The sequence below is a fragment of the Staurois parvus genome, unplaced genomic scaffold, assembly GCF_062004578.1.
Source record: "Staurois parvus isolate SC_StPar_1 unplaced genomic scaffold, SC_StPar_1.0 ptg000432l, whole genome shotgun sequence".
NCBI classification, from domain to species: domain Eukaryota; kingdom Metazoa; phylum Chordata; class Amphibia; order Anura; family Ranidae; genus Staurois; species Staurois parvus.
The window spans coordinates 6,080,877-6,095,003 of record NW_028318228.1 but is presented as its reverse complement, the minus strand read 5'-3'; the positions used below and the strand labels follow the sequence as shown (position 1 = coordinate 6,095,003).

Below are 14,127 nucleotides of genomic sequence, written 5' to 3'. Positions count from 1 at the left end.
CCCTGCATTCACTATATTTGGTCTCCCCGGACCCTACATTCACTATATCTAGTCTCCCCGGACCCTGCATTCACTATATCTGGTCTCCCCAAGACCCTGCATTCACTAAATCTGGTCTCCCCGGACCCTACATTCACTATATCTGGTCTCCCCAGACCCTGCATTCACTATATCTGGTCTCCCCAGACCCTACATTCACTATATCTGGTCTCCCCAGACCCTGCATTCACTATATCTGGTCTCCCCAAGACCCTGCATTCACTATATCTGGTCTCCCCGGACCCTACATTCACTATATCTGGTCTCCCCAGACCCTGCATTCACTATATCTGGTCTCCCCAAGACCCTGCATTCACTATATCTGGTCTCCCCAGACCCTGCATTCACTATATCTGGTCTCCCACAGTACACAGAACATGGCAATGCAATTATTTTAAAATACATAAATATAATATAAATACCTTTTCTCATCAGAAGAACAGTGGGGCAAAAAAAGTATTTAGTCAGCCACCAATTGTGCAAGTTCTCCCACTTAAAAAGATGAGAGAGGCCTGTAATTGGCATCATAGGTAGACCTCAACTACGAGAGACAAAATGAGAAAAAAATCCAGACAATCACATTGGCTGATTTAGAAAGAATTTATTTGCAAATTATGGTGGAAAATAAGTATTTGGTCACCTACAAACAAGCAAGATTTCTGGCTCTCACAGATCTGTACCTTCTTCTTTAAGAGGCTCCTCTGTCCTGCACTCATTACCTGTATCAATGGCACCTGTTTGAACTTGTTATCAGTATAAAAGACACCTGTCCACAACCTCAAACAGTCACACTCCAAACTCCACTATTTTTGATTGAAAAGATACTTTTATTGCAGAAGCATCAAAAACAACATGATACGTGTAATCGGGGTACATCTCACCCTGTACTGCGACGCAGCGCACCACATAGCAATACAGTTCCAAGCATACAATAAATACATTCAGAAATAAATACATTCGCTCAGCGGTATGATGCCTGACGTGATGTGCCGAGGATGAATCCCCAGACCACCACGTCATGCATAACGCCGCTTACCCCAAAAACTGTAACATTCTACTACATATTACTTTACCTAACAATACTAGTGCATGCACAAAAACGAAAAACCGGATATTGCAATCAATCAATAGGCATCAGGTATGTGTGGGAAGGGGGAGGGGGGGGGAACCACAGGCCCGAAGCTTTATTGAAAAGACAAAGACACGCAAGGGGGAGTAGGGGGAAGGGGGAAATCTTCAGACGTCCTCTTCCTCCTTAAAGTCCATCAAGGAATAGTCTCTGAGCAGACTGAGGGTCAGTCTGCGGCAGTCCTCAATGGACATCCTCTCCCGCTGGAGGGTGAGGCGCTTTCTGGCGCACCATAAAGCGTCCTTAAAACAGCACAGCACCCGCCAGGCGCCGTCAATGTCTTCCAGAGAAAAGGTTCCACAGAACAGTCCATTCAACACCCCAAAGTGAGTGATGGCTGTCTGTGGCACAAAGTCCTTGAGTTCAGGTTCCAGGGCCCCCAACAGGGCCTGAGCAAATGAGCACTCCCAGAAAACGTGGTAAGACGTTTCCTCGTGGATGATGCAGAAGGGGCAGTGTCTGTATCTGCTCAGGTTCCTGGCATGCATAAATGTCCTGAGAGGCAGTCCCCCCTGGATAGCCATCCATGCCAGGTCTTTGTGCCTGTTGGTGAGGATGTTTGAAGAAACATTCCTCCAGACCACCTTGCAGGTGTCCGAAGGCAGGCCTGGAACCGACTCCAAAATGTCGCTGGCTCGGATGAGCTTGTAGATAGTCTTTGGCTTCCACAAGTCAGGCTTGACTCCCTGTAGCCCTTGCTCCCTGATGAACTTGAAGGTATCCAAGTAGTACCAAGGAGTGTCCCAGTTGTAGGGGATGGAACTGTCCCAAGTGTCCCACCCCAGGGACCTCCAGAGAGGCAACAGGAAGAAGCGAGACATTGCGTTCCCGCCAGAGTCCATAATCCGTCTTGGCAAAGTTCTGCGGATGCAGTTGCAAGCAAAGAACACCCTCAGCTGGGTGGCGATGTCGGGCACGCCCTTACCGCCCTTGAGGGGTTCCTTGAACATGACTGCCCGCTTCACTCTGTCCATCTTGGAGCCCCAGATGAAGTGAAACACCGCCCTGGTGATGGCCTTGCAGGTGTTGACCCGAGGGGGCCAGGCCTGGGCCAGGTACTGCAACACAGGGAGGATCTCGCTGCGGAGTACCAGTGTCTTCCCTTCGATGGTGAGGTCTCTGAGGCTCCAGAGTCCAAACTTTTGCCGCATCTTGGCCAGTCTCTCCTCCCAAGACTTCAGGGCTGCGCCCTCAGCACCAAACCAAACTCCCAAAATCTTCATGAAGTCTGTCTTGATGCCAAAGGGCATGGATGCAGAAGAAGGCAGGAACCACTTTCCGAAGAGCATGACTTCCGACTTCCCGCAGTTGACCTTTGCCCCCGAAGCTTGGCCGAAGTCCTCGCAGGTCTGGACGAGCAGGTCGATGGAGCGCTGGTTGGCACAGAACACCGTCACGTCGTCCATGTAGAGCGAGCACTTCACTTCCCGTCTGTCTGGTCCCGGTGCGGTGATTCCCCCGATCTCTGGATTCCGTCTGATGCATTCGGCGAACAGCTCTATACAGCAAACAAAAAGCAGAGGTGAGAGAGGACAGCCTTGTCTGACCCCGGAGAGGACCGGGAAGGGGTCAGTCTTCCAGCCGTTCACCTGCACGGAACTACAGATGTCATTATACATGATGTCAACATATGAACAAAACATTTCCCCGAGACCAAACCTGCGCAGGGCTCTGCACATAAACCCATGGGAGACACGGTCAAAGGCCTTTTCCTGATCAAGACTGACCAGGGCCGCGTGCACACGGCGGTCCTTGATGTATTGGACCGTGTCCCGGACAAGCGCTAGGCTGTCCGCAATCCTGCGGCCAGGAATGCCACAAGTCTGATCCGGGTTGATGATCTGTCCGATGACAGCCTTCAGCCTGTTCGCCATGACTTTGGCGAGGATCTTGTAGTCCACGTTCAGGAGAGAGATGGGACGCCAATTTTTCAAATCACATCTCTCCCCCTTACGCTTGTACAGGATCGTGATCATCCCCTCCCTCAACGAAGGAGGCATCTTGCCCTCCACCACCATCTCCTCGTACAGCTCGAGCAGGTCCGGGCCCACGAGATCCCACAGCGCTACATAGAGCTCCGCTGGGAGACCGTCGCAGCCCGGGGTCCTGCCTTGCCTAAAGGATTTAGCGGCAGAGTGCAGTTCCTCCAACGTCAAGGGGGCGTTGGTGGCCGACAAACCTGCAGGATCAATAGCGTTAGAGATACCTGACAAGAACCTGTCGGCCGCTTCCGAGTTTGTTTCTTTGGGGGAGTAGAGGTCGGAGTAGTAGTCGCTGACCACTTCCATCACGGCCTCCTTCCCCTTCTGGAGTGTTCCGGTCTTGTCGCGCAGCTCCGACAGGGGTGTGTGTCCTGAGTGGAGTTTCCTGAAAAAGAAAGAGTTACACTTCTCACCTTTCTCGAGATGCTCCACATAGTTACAGCAAGGCAACGTTTCGGAGTCTCGCAGGACCCCTTCATCAGGTCACATGCCTGATGAAGGGGTCCTGCGAGACTCCGAAACGTTGCCTTGCTGTAACTATGTGATGGTTTATTAAAACCTTTGGACCCATATTGGTGATCCTCGGTGTGCTGGTGACATTTTTTCCTGGCTCCATGAGTAGTTCACGGAACCGCGCCCCACGGATCCCACTGCGTCTCGCAGGGAAGCCTCTGCAATCATCTCCCGGAGCAGCTTCGAGGTGGTGTCGAGTTTTGCGTATATGCTGGAGCTGCGACCATCCTCCTCTATCGGACAGTTAAAATCACCGCCGATTACTACTGTTCTCGTTGTGGCGAGTTGCGTCCGCAGGGTTTGGAAAAGTTCCAGTCGCGCGTTCTTATCCGGGGGGGCGTACACGTTGATGAGCCTAATGGGCTCCCCCGCCCACGAACCGTCTATGACCAGAAGGCGGCCACAGACGAGCTCATGGACGGAGTCAACAGTGAAACGTCCTCCCCTGATAAGAACCGCAACCCCTGCGGACTTGCAATCGCCACCCCCAGACCAGTAGGAGGGACCGTGGGTCCACTGGGAGGACAAATGAGTGTACCTCCTCAGAGGGGGAAGTGCGCACTCCTGAAGCATGTACACATCACTCTGCTGTGTGGAGAGAAAGGTCAGCACAGTCTGCCTCCTAGACACATCCTTGATGCTCCTCACATTAATGGAAAAGATAGAGATCTCAGCCATCATGGGAAAGAGATGAAGGGGTTAGTCGGCAGGGGCTGTGCTTACCTCCCCTGGAGAGGGGGGGCGACCTCTGTGACTTCTGCAGCCTGACAAATGTCCTGGCCCAGACCAATCTGATTGAGGACCTCGTTGAGGACCTCATCGAAGTCGGTGGAGAGATCTGGGTCCGACTGGGTCTGAGCCATCTCTTCTTCCACCTCTTCTTCCTCCAGCGTGTCGAGGTCTTCCCCCACGGGGTCGGGACCTGCGGCATTCTGGAGGACGGCAGGCCGCTTGGTGGCAGAGGAGGTGTCCTCCGCCGCCGGGCTGGCCTGCTCCTTCTTCCGCTTCCTGTACCCTGCCGCAGAGTTGCTGACAGGGGTGACAGGGGGAAGGGGCGGGAAGTCCTCCTGTGAGGACAGGTCAGGGGGGGGAGGAACTGGGCCCGTGGCAGGGGGACCAGGGGCAGGGGGACCAGGGGGGCCAGGGGGACCCGGGGCAGGTGGGCCAGGGGCCGGGGGACCAGGGGCAGGGGGACCAGGGGTAGGGGGGCCAGGGGGGGAGGGGAACCAGGGGCAGGGGGACCAGGGGCAGGGGGACCAGGGGCCTGGGGGGGGTTCCTCTTACCCGGGTCCTTTGGAGGTTTCTGTGGCGCTGGTTTGGTGGCAGGGCCCTTGCTCAGGGCCCCAGCGTACGTCCTGCTTCTTTCTGGGCAGTCTCTGTAGACGTGCTCTGACCGTCCACAGAGGTTGCAGGTTCTGGACCTCGGGCAATCCTTGGTCTCGTGACCTGCAGACCTACAGAACCTACAAGAAAGCACACTGCATTCCTTACCCTTGTGCCCCGGCTGGCCGCACCTGCGGCATGACTGGGGTAGGTCTGGGTAGTGTAGGAGTCCTGATGACGATCCCAGGGAGAAGCACTGTTGCAGGTGTTGGAGATCTCCAGCGGGACGATCTCTTAGTAGCCTGCAAAACACAGCCCACTTACCTGTCCAGAAGCCGTTGGTGTCTAGTATCCAGACTGGGTCCTTCAACACGACACAAAACCTTTGGAGGTAGGTGGCGATGTCTCTGCCGGGGACGTGAGGGTTCCTCATGGACGCCGTGATCCGCCTTTCGCCCCTTTGAATGGGAGAGTTCGCAGTGAACTTTCGGAAGAGGGAGTCGGGTCCAGCGGTCTTCACTGCCTCCCAGTACCTTCTGCACACCTGTAGGGAGACAAAGGTGACAAGGAACATACCTTTCACAAAGGACTGCACCGACAGGGTCTCTGCCTTGCTGAATCCTTGTTCAAGGATCATTTTCTTCCCAAAGACTTCCGGGGTCATGTCCGGGATTCTGCCTTCCACCTCTTTCAGCCGCAGCACGACTGTCTGCTTCATCCAGGGCTCCAAGGGAGGGAGACCGTCTGCAGGGCCGGAGCGATCTGAGGTGGAGGTGGAGGCGGAGGGGGCTTCTCCCGGGGTCTTGGCGGAGGTGGCGGCGTTCTGTGGCTTCTTTGTAGTTTGCTTCTTCCCCATCTTGTCGCAGAGGAGTCCTCAGGAGGGCTTCCCAGAGATCTTGATCGGATTCCTTCTCCTTCTTCTTCCTCGGCGGCTTCACTCTTGCTTAGCCTTTGAAAAGGCTATTGAGCGTCTACTGCCCGGAGGTAGTAACGCAGAGTGAACAAGGGGGGGGAAGATCACAAACTCGTTCTGTGTGGGGGCTAAGCCTCAAACCCAATAGCAGCAAGCAGGTGAAGCCGAATTTAATCGACGATCCTACAAGGCCGAGAAGAGGGTACCCCACACAGACCAAATGGCTGGGATAGATACAAGTGTTTCTCAACGTCCTAGCTGGAAGCAGGGACACCCCTAAAGGCAAGGTCGATACTACACTTGATCTTAGCCAAAAGGCCGAGAAGCGATCCAAACTCCACTATGGTGAAGACCAAAGAGCTGTCGAAGGACACAAGAAACAAAATTGTAGACCTGCACCAGGCTGGGAAGACTGAATCTGCAATAGGCAAGCAGCTTGGTGTGAACAAATCAACTGTGGGAGCAATAATTAGAAAATGGAAGACATACAAGACCACTGTTAATCTCCCTCGATCTGGGGCTCCACGCAAGATCTCACCCCGTGGGGTCAAAATGATCACAAGAACGGTGAGCAAAAATCCCAGGACCACACAGGGGGACCTAGTGAATGACCTGCAGAGAGCTGGGACCAACGTAACAAAGGCTACCATCAGTAACACACTACGCCGCCAGGGACTCAGATCCTGCAGTGCCAGACGTGTCCCCCTGCTTAAGCCAGTACAGGTCCGGGCCCATCTGAAGTTTGCTAGAGAGCATTTGGATGATCCAGAAGAGGAATGGGAGAATGTCATATGGTCAGATGAAACCAAAATAGAACTGTTTGGTAGAAACACAACTCGTCGTGTTTGGAGGAGAGAGAATGCTGAGTTGCATCCAAAGAACACCATACCTACCGTGAAACATGGGGGTGGCAACATCATGCTTTGGGGCTGTTTCTCCGCAAAGCGACCAGGACGACTGATCCATGTACAGGACAGAATGAATGGGGCCATGTATCATGAGATTTTGAGTGCAAACCTCCTTCCATCAGCAAGGGCATTGAAGATGAAACGTAGCTGGGTCTTCCAACATGACAATGATCCCAAACATACCGCCCAGGCAACAAAGGAGTGGCTTCATAAGAAGCATTTCAAGGTCCTGGAGTGGCCAAGCCAGTCTCCAGATCTCAACCCCATAGAAAACCTTTGGAGGGAGTTGAAAGTCCGTGTTGCCCAGCAACAGCCCCAAAATATCACTGCTCTAGAGGAGATCTGCATGGAGGAATGGGCCAACATACCAGCAACAGTGTGTGCCAACCTTGTGAAGACTTACAGGAAACGTTTGACCTCTGTCATTGCCAACAAAGGATATATAACAAAATATTGAGATGAACTTTTGATATTGACCAAATACTTATTTTCCACCATAATTTGGAAATAAATAATTTCCAAATCAGCCAATGTGATTGTCTGGATTTTTTTTCTCATTTTGTCTCTCATAGTTGAGGTCTACCTATGATGCCAATTACAGGCCTCTCTCATCTTTTTAAGTGGGAGAACTTGCAAAATTGGTGGCTGACTAAATACTTTTTTGCCCCACTGTATATAGCAGTCTTGGGAGTTGGCCAAGCACTTGTTAAAGCTTGTAAGAGGAGTTTTCATTCTCCCCTGATTGTCCTATGAGGCTGCATGACCCTTGACCCTCTGTCTGGGCAGTGCTGATTGGCCCTGTGCTGATCACATGCATTCTCCCCAAAAAAACCCAACTCTCTAGCTATACACACCAAACTGACCATGTGCAGCTTGCCCTCGAGGCTCTGTTCTATCAACAGATGGATTGGGGACAGTAGAAGGGGTGGATCAGAAAAGTCAGGATCAAACATCCTTTTTAAACAATGTGGATGATTAACCCCTTAGGTTACACAGTGAATATAACAAGCATGCTTTACTGCATATACAGACTGATTGTACTGGTGTGAGTTTAGTAACACTTTAAGTACTGTGTATCGTAAATCACCTAAAAAAACAAAATACTTTTTTAGATCTATTTTCTATATCCGTTGTTGCAATGCTGACCTCCTGTGGTTTCTTTGCAGCCATTTCCTATCTAGATCCATGGACACCAGATATGGCTGCATGACAATTCTCAGCTCAGGTTTCTGAAAGGTGACAACAGTGGGCCATGTATGCGTAATATGTTTAACATGGCCACCTCTATTGGAAGTTCAGGTGACGGGATGACAATGCACCTACAATAGAAGGGTCCTCATGGCAGCATCACAAGGTATTATGTTAATAAAAGCTGAATTTATTCTCTCTTGAGAAGAGGAGATTAAGGGGGGATATGATCAACATGTATAATACATAAGGGGGTATGATCACCATGTATAATACATAAGGGGGGATATGATCACCATGTATAATACATAAGGGGGGATATGATCTCCATGTATAATACATAAGGGGAGATATGATCACCATTAGAGATGAGCGAATCGAACCAGGCGAAGTGGAATTCGTTTCGAATTTCAGGAAAAATTCGATTCGCGTCGAATCCGAATATTAGCATACTTCGGGTGCGCGAATCGGATTTTTCCCGATCAGCCGGCAAAAGTGTCCCTGCAGAGAGCTCCGCTATTTCTGACAGTTCTCTGACAGTTCCTTCACATGTACAGCGGTTGAAACATTGTATCTATTTGTTTCCATTTAGGATACAGATGTTTTTATTCGGAAACAGATACAATGTTTCAACCGCTGTAAATGTGAATGTCAGAGAACTGTCAGAAATAGAGGAGCTCTGCAGATACACTTAGCGGAGCTCTGCAGATACACTTTTTGCCGGTTTGGAATTCTTCTTATTTTCATCCTACTTCTTCTTCTTCTTCTTCATCCTCATCCTCAGAAGAAGAAGAAGAGGATGAGGATGAGGATGAAGAAGAAGAAGAAGAAGTAGGATGAAAATAAGAAGAATTCCAAGCCGGCAAAAAGTGTATCTGCAGAGCTCCTCTATTCTGCAGATACACTTAGAGGAGCTCTGCAGATACACATTTTGCCGGCTTGGAATTCTTCTTATTTTCATCCTACTTCTTCTTCTTCTTCTTCATCCTCATCCTCAGAAGAAGAAGAAGAGGATGAGGATGAGGATGAAGAAGAAGAAGAAGAAGTAGGATGAAAATAAGAAGAATTCCAAGCCGGCAAAAAGTGTATCTGCAGAGCTCCGCTAAGTGTATCTGCAGAGCTCCGCTATTTCTGACAGTTCTCTGACATTCACTCCATTCAGCGGTTGAAACATTGTATCTATTTGTTTCCATAAATGGAAAGAAATAGATACAATGTTTCAACCGCTGTATGGAGTGAATGTCAGAGAACTGCCAGAAATAGCGGAGCTCTGCAGATACACTTAGCGGAGCTCTGCAGATAGATACAGCGGTTGAAACATAGGCTATGTTTCAACCGCTGTATGGAGTGAATGTCAGAGAACTGTCAGAAATAGCCTATTTCTGACAGTTCTCTGACATTCACTCCATACAGCGGTTGAAACATAGCCTATGTTTCAACCGCTGTATCTATCTGCAGAGCTCCGCTAAGTGTATCTGCAGAGCTCCGCTATTTCTGACAGTTCTCTGACATTCACTCCATACAGCGGTTGAAACATTGTTCTTCTTCTTCATCCTCATCCTCAGAAGAAGAAGAAGAGGATGAGGATGAAGAAGAAGAAGAAGAAGAAGAAGAAGAAGAAGTAGGATGAAAATAAGAAGAATTCCAAGCCGGCAAAAAGTGTATCTGCAGAGCTCCGCTAAGTGTATCTGCAGAGCTCCGCTAAGAAATAGCGGAGCTCTGCAGATACACTTTTTGCCGGCTTGGAATTCTCCCTCTTCTCATCCTTCTTCTTCTTCTCATCCTTCTTCTTCTTCTCATCTTTCTCCTTCTTCTCATCCTTCTTCTTCTTCTCATCCTTCTTCTTCTTCTCATCCTTCTTCTTTTTCTCATCCTTCTCCTTCTTCTCATCCTTCTTCTTCTTCTCATCCTTCTTCTTCTCATCCTTCTCCTTCTTCTCATCCTTCTCCTTCTTCTCATCCTTCTTCTCATCCTTCTCCTTCTTCTCATCCTTCTCCTTCTTCTCATCCTTCTCCTTCTCCTTCTTCTCATCCTTCTCCTTCTCCTTCTTCTCATCCTTCTCCTTCTCCTTCTTCTCATCCTTCTCCTTCTTCTCATCCTTCTCCTTCTTCTCATCCTTCTCCTTCTCCTTCTTCTCATCCTTCTCCTTCTCCTTCTTCTCATCCTTCTCCTTCTTCTCATCCTTCTCCTTCTTCTCATCCTTTTCCTTCTCCTTCTTCTCATCCTTCTCCTTCTCCATCTTCTCATCCTTCTCCTTCTCCTTCTTCTCATCCTTCTCCTTCTCCTTCTCCTTCTCCTTCTTCTCATCCTTCTCCTTCTTCTCATCCTTCTCCTTCTCCTTCTTCTCATCCTTCTCCTTCTCCTTCTTCTTATCCTTCTCCTTCTTCTCATCCTTCTCCTTCTCCTTCTTCTCATCCTTCTCCTTCTCCTTCCTCATCTCCAAGGGCATTTAAATTAAAGGTACAGTGTTCTGCACTAATTTAAAGGCTCTCTGAAGCCTAGAAACCCTTTTTATAAGTTAAATTCGTAGCGAATAAATTCGCATCGAATCGAATTTCTTCCTCAAATTCGGCGAATCAGCCGAATCGAATTTTTGAATAATTCGCTCATCTCTAATCACCATGTATAATACATAAGGGGGGATATGATCTCCATGTATAATACATAAGGGGGGGATATGACCTCCATGTATAATACATAAGGGGGATATGATCACCATGTATAATACATAAGGGGGGATATGATCACCATGTATAATACATAAGGGGGGATATGATCTCCATGTATAATACATAAGGGGGGATATGATCACCATGTATAATACATAAGGGGGGATATGATCTCCATGTATAATACATAAGGGGGGGATATGACCTCCATGTATAATACATAAGGGGGATATGATCACCATGTATAATACATAAGGGGGGATATGATCACCATGTATAATACATAAGGGGGGATATGATCACCATGTATAATACATAAGGGGGATATGATCTCCATGTATAATACATAAGGGGGGATATGATCACCATGTATAATACATAAGGGGGGATATGATCTCCATGTATAATGCATAAGGGGGGGATATGACCTCCATGTATAATACATAAGGGGGATATGATCACCATGTATAATACATAAGGGGGATATGATCACCATGTATAATACATAAGGGGGATATGATCACCATGTATAATACATAAGGGGGATATGATCTCCATGTATAATACATAAGGGGGGTATGATCACCATGTATAACACATAAGGGGGATATGATCTCCATGTATAATACATAAGGGGGATATGATCTCCATGTATAATACATAAGGGGGGATATGATCTCCATGTATAATACATAAGGGGGGATATGATCAACATGTATACTACATAAGGGGGGTATGATCACCATGTATAACACATAAGGGGGATATGATCTCCATGTATAATACATAAGGGGGATATGATCTCCATGTATAACACATAAGGGGGATATGATCTCCCTGTATAATACATAAGAGGGGATATGATCAACATGTATAATACATAAGGGGGGATGTGATCAACATGTATAATACATAAGGGGGAATATGATCTCCATGTATAATACATACGAGGGGATATGATCTCCATGTATAATACATAAGGGGGAATATGATCTCCATGTATAATACATACGGGGGGATATGATCTCCATGTATAATACATAAGGGGGGATATGATCTCCACGTATAATACATAAGGGGGGATATGATCTCCATGTATAATACATAAGGGGGGATATGATCTCCATGTATAATACATACGGAGGGATATGATCTCCATGTATAATACATAAGGGGGGATATGATCTCCATGTATAAATACATAAGGGGGAATATGATCTCCATGTATAATACATAAGGGGGGATATGATCTCCATGTATAATACATAAGGGGGGATATGATCTCCATGTATAATACATAAGGGGGGATATGATCAACATGTATAATACATAAGGGGGGATATGATCTCCATGTATAATACATAAGGGGGAATATGATCTCCATGTATAATACATAAGGGGGGATATGATCTCCATGTATAATACATAAGGGGGGGATATGATCACCATGTATAATACATAAGGGGGGGATATGATCTCCATGTATAATACATAAGGGGGGATATGATCTCCATGTATAATACATAAGGGGGATATGATGTCCATGTATAATACATAAGGGGGATATGATCTCCATGTATAATACATAAAGGGGGATATTATCACCATGTATAATACATAAGGGGGGATATGATCTCCATGTATAATACATAAGGGGGGATATGATCTTCATGTATAATACATAAGGGGGGTATGATCACCATGTATAACACATAAGGGGGGATATGATCTCCATGTATAATACATAAAGGGGGATATGATCTCCATGTATAATACATAAGGGGGGAAATGATCTCCATGTATAATACATAAGGGGGATATGATCAACATGTATAATACATAAGGGGGATATGATCTCCATGTATAATACATAAGGGGGGATATGATCTCCATGTATAATACATAAGGGGGGATATGATCTCCATGTATAATACATAAGGGGGGATATGATCTCCATGTATAATACATACGGGGGGATATGATCTCCATGTATAATACATAAGGGGGGATATGATCTCCATGTATAAATACATAAGGGGGAATATGATCTCCATGTATAATACATAAGGGGGGATATGATCTCCATGTATAATACATAAGGGGGGATATGATCTCCATGTATAATACATAAGGGGGGATATGATCAACATGTATAATACACAAGGGGGGATACGATCACCATGTATAATACATAAGGGGGGGATATGATCACCATGTATAATACATAAGGGGGAGATATGATCTCCATGTATAATACATAAGGGGGGATATGATTTCCATGTATAATACATAAGGGGGATATGATGTCCATGTATAATACATAAAGGGGGATATTATCACCATGTATAATACATAAGGGGGGATATGATCTTCATGTATAATACATAAGGGGGGTATGATCACCAAGTATAACACATAAGGGGGGATATGATCTCCATGTATAATACATAAAGGGGGATATGATCTCCATGTATAATACATAAGGGGGAATATGATCTCCATGTATAATACATAAGGGGGGATATGATCTCCATGTATAATACATAAGGGGGGGATATGATCACCATGTATAATACATAAGGGGGGGATATGATCTCCATGTATAATACATAAGGGGGGATATGATCTCCATGTATAATACATAAGGGGGATATGATGTCCATGTATAATACATAAGGGGGATATGATCTCCATGTATAATACATAAAGGGGGATATTATCACCATGTATAATACATAAGGGGGGATATGATCTCCATGTATAATACATAAGGGGGGATATGATCTTCATGTATAATACATAAGGGGGGTATGATCACCATGTATAACACATAAGGGGGGATATGATCTCCATGTATAATACATAAAGGGGGATATGATCTCCATGTATAATACATAAGGGGGGAAATGATCTCCATGTATAATACATAAGGGGGATATGATCAACATGTATAATACATAAGGGGGATATGATCTCCATGTATAATACATAAGGGGGGATATGATCTCCATGTATAATACATAAGGGGGGATATGATCTCCATGTATAATACATAAGGGGGAATATGATCTCCATGTATAATACATACGGGGGGATATGATCTCCATGTATAATACATAAGGGGGGATATGATCTCCACGTATAATACATAAGGGGGGATATGATCTCCATGTATAATACATAAGGGGGGATATGATCTCCATGTATAATACATACGGAGGGATATGATCTCCATGTATAATACATAAGGGGGGATATGATCTCCATGTATAAATACATAAGGGGGAATATGATCTCCATGTATAATACATAAGGGGGGATATGATCTCCATGTATAATACATAAGGGGGGATATGATCTCCATGTATAATACATAAGGGGGGATATGATCAACATGTATAATACATAAGGGGGGATATGATCTCCATGTATAATACATAAGGGGGAATATGATCTCCATGTA

The 14,127-nt window shown here is 46.6% G+C and overlaps 1 pseudogene; it reads right to left on the bottom strand.

Moving 5' to 3' along the window:
- Positions 1-6,096: 6,096 nt before the first annotated feature.
- On the bottom strand, positions 6,097-6,229 carry LOC149454366 (U2 spliceosomal RNA; annotated as a pseudogene).
- Between the last annotated feature and the right edge of the window lie 7,898 nt (positions 6,230-14,127).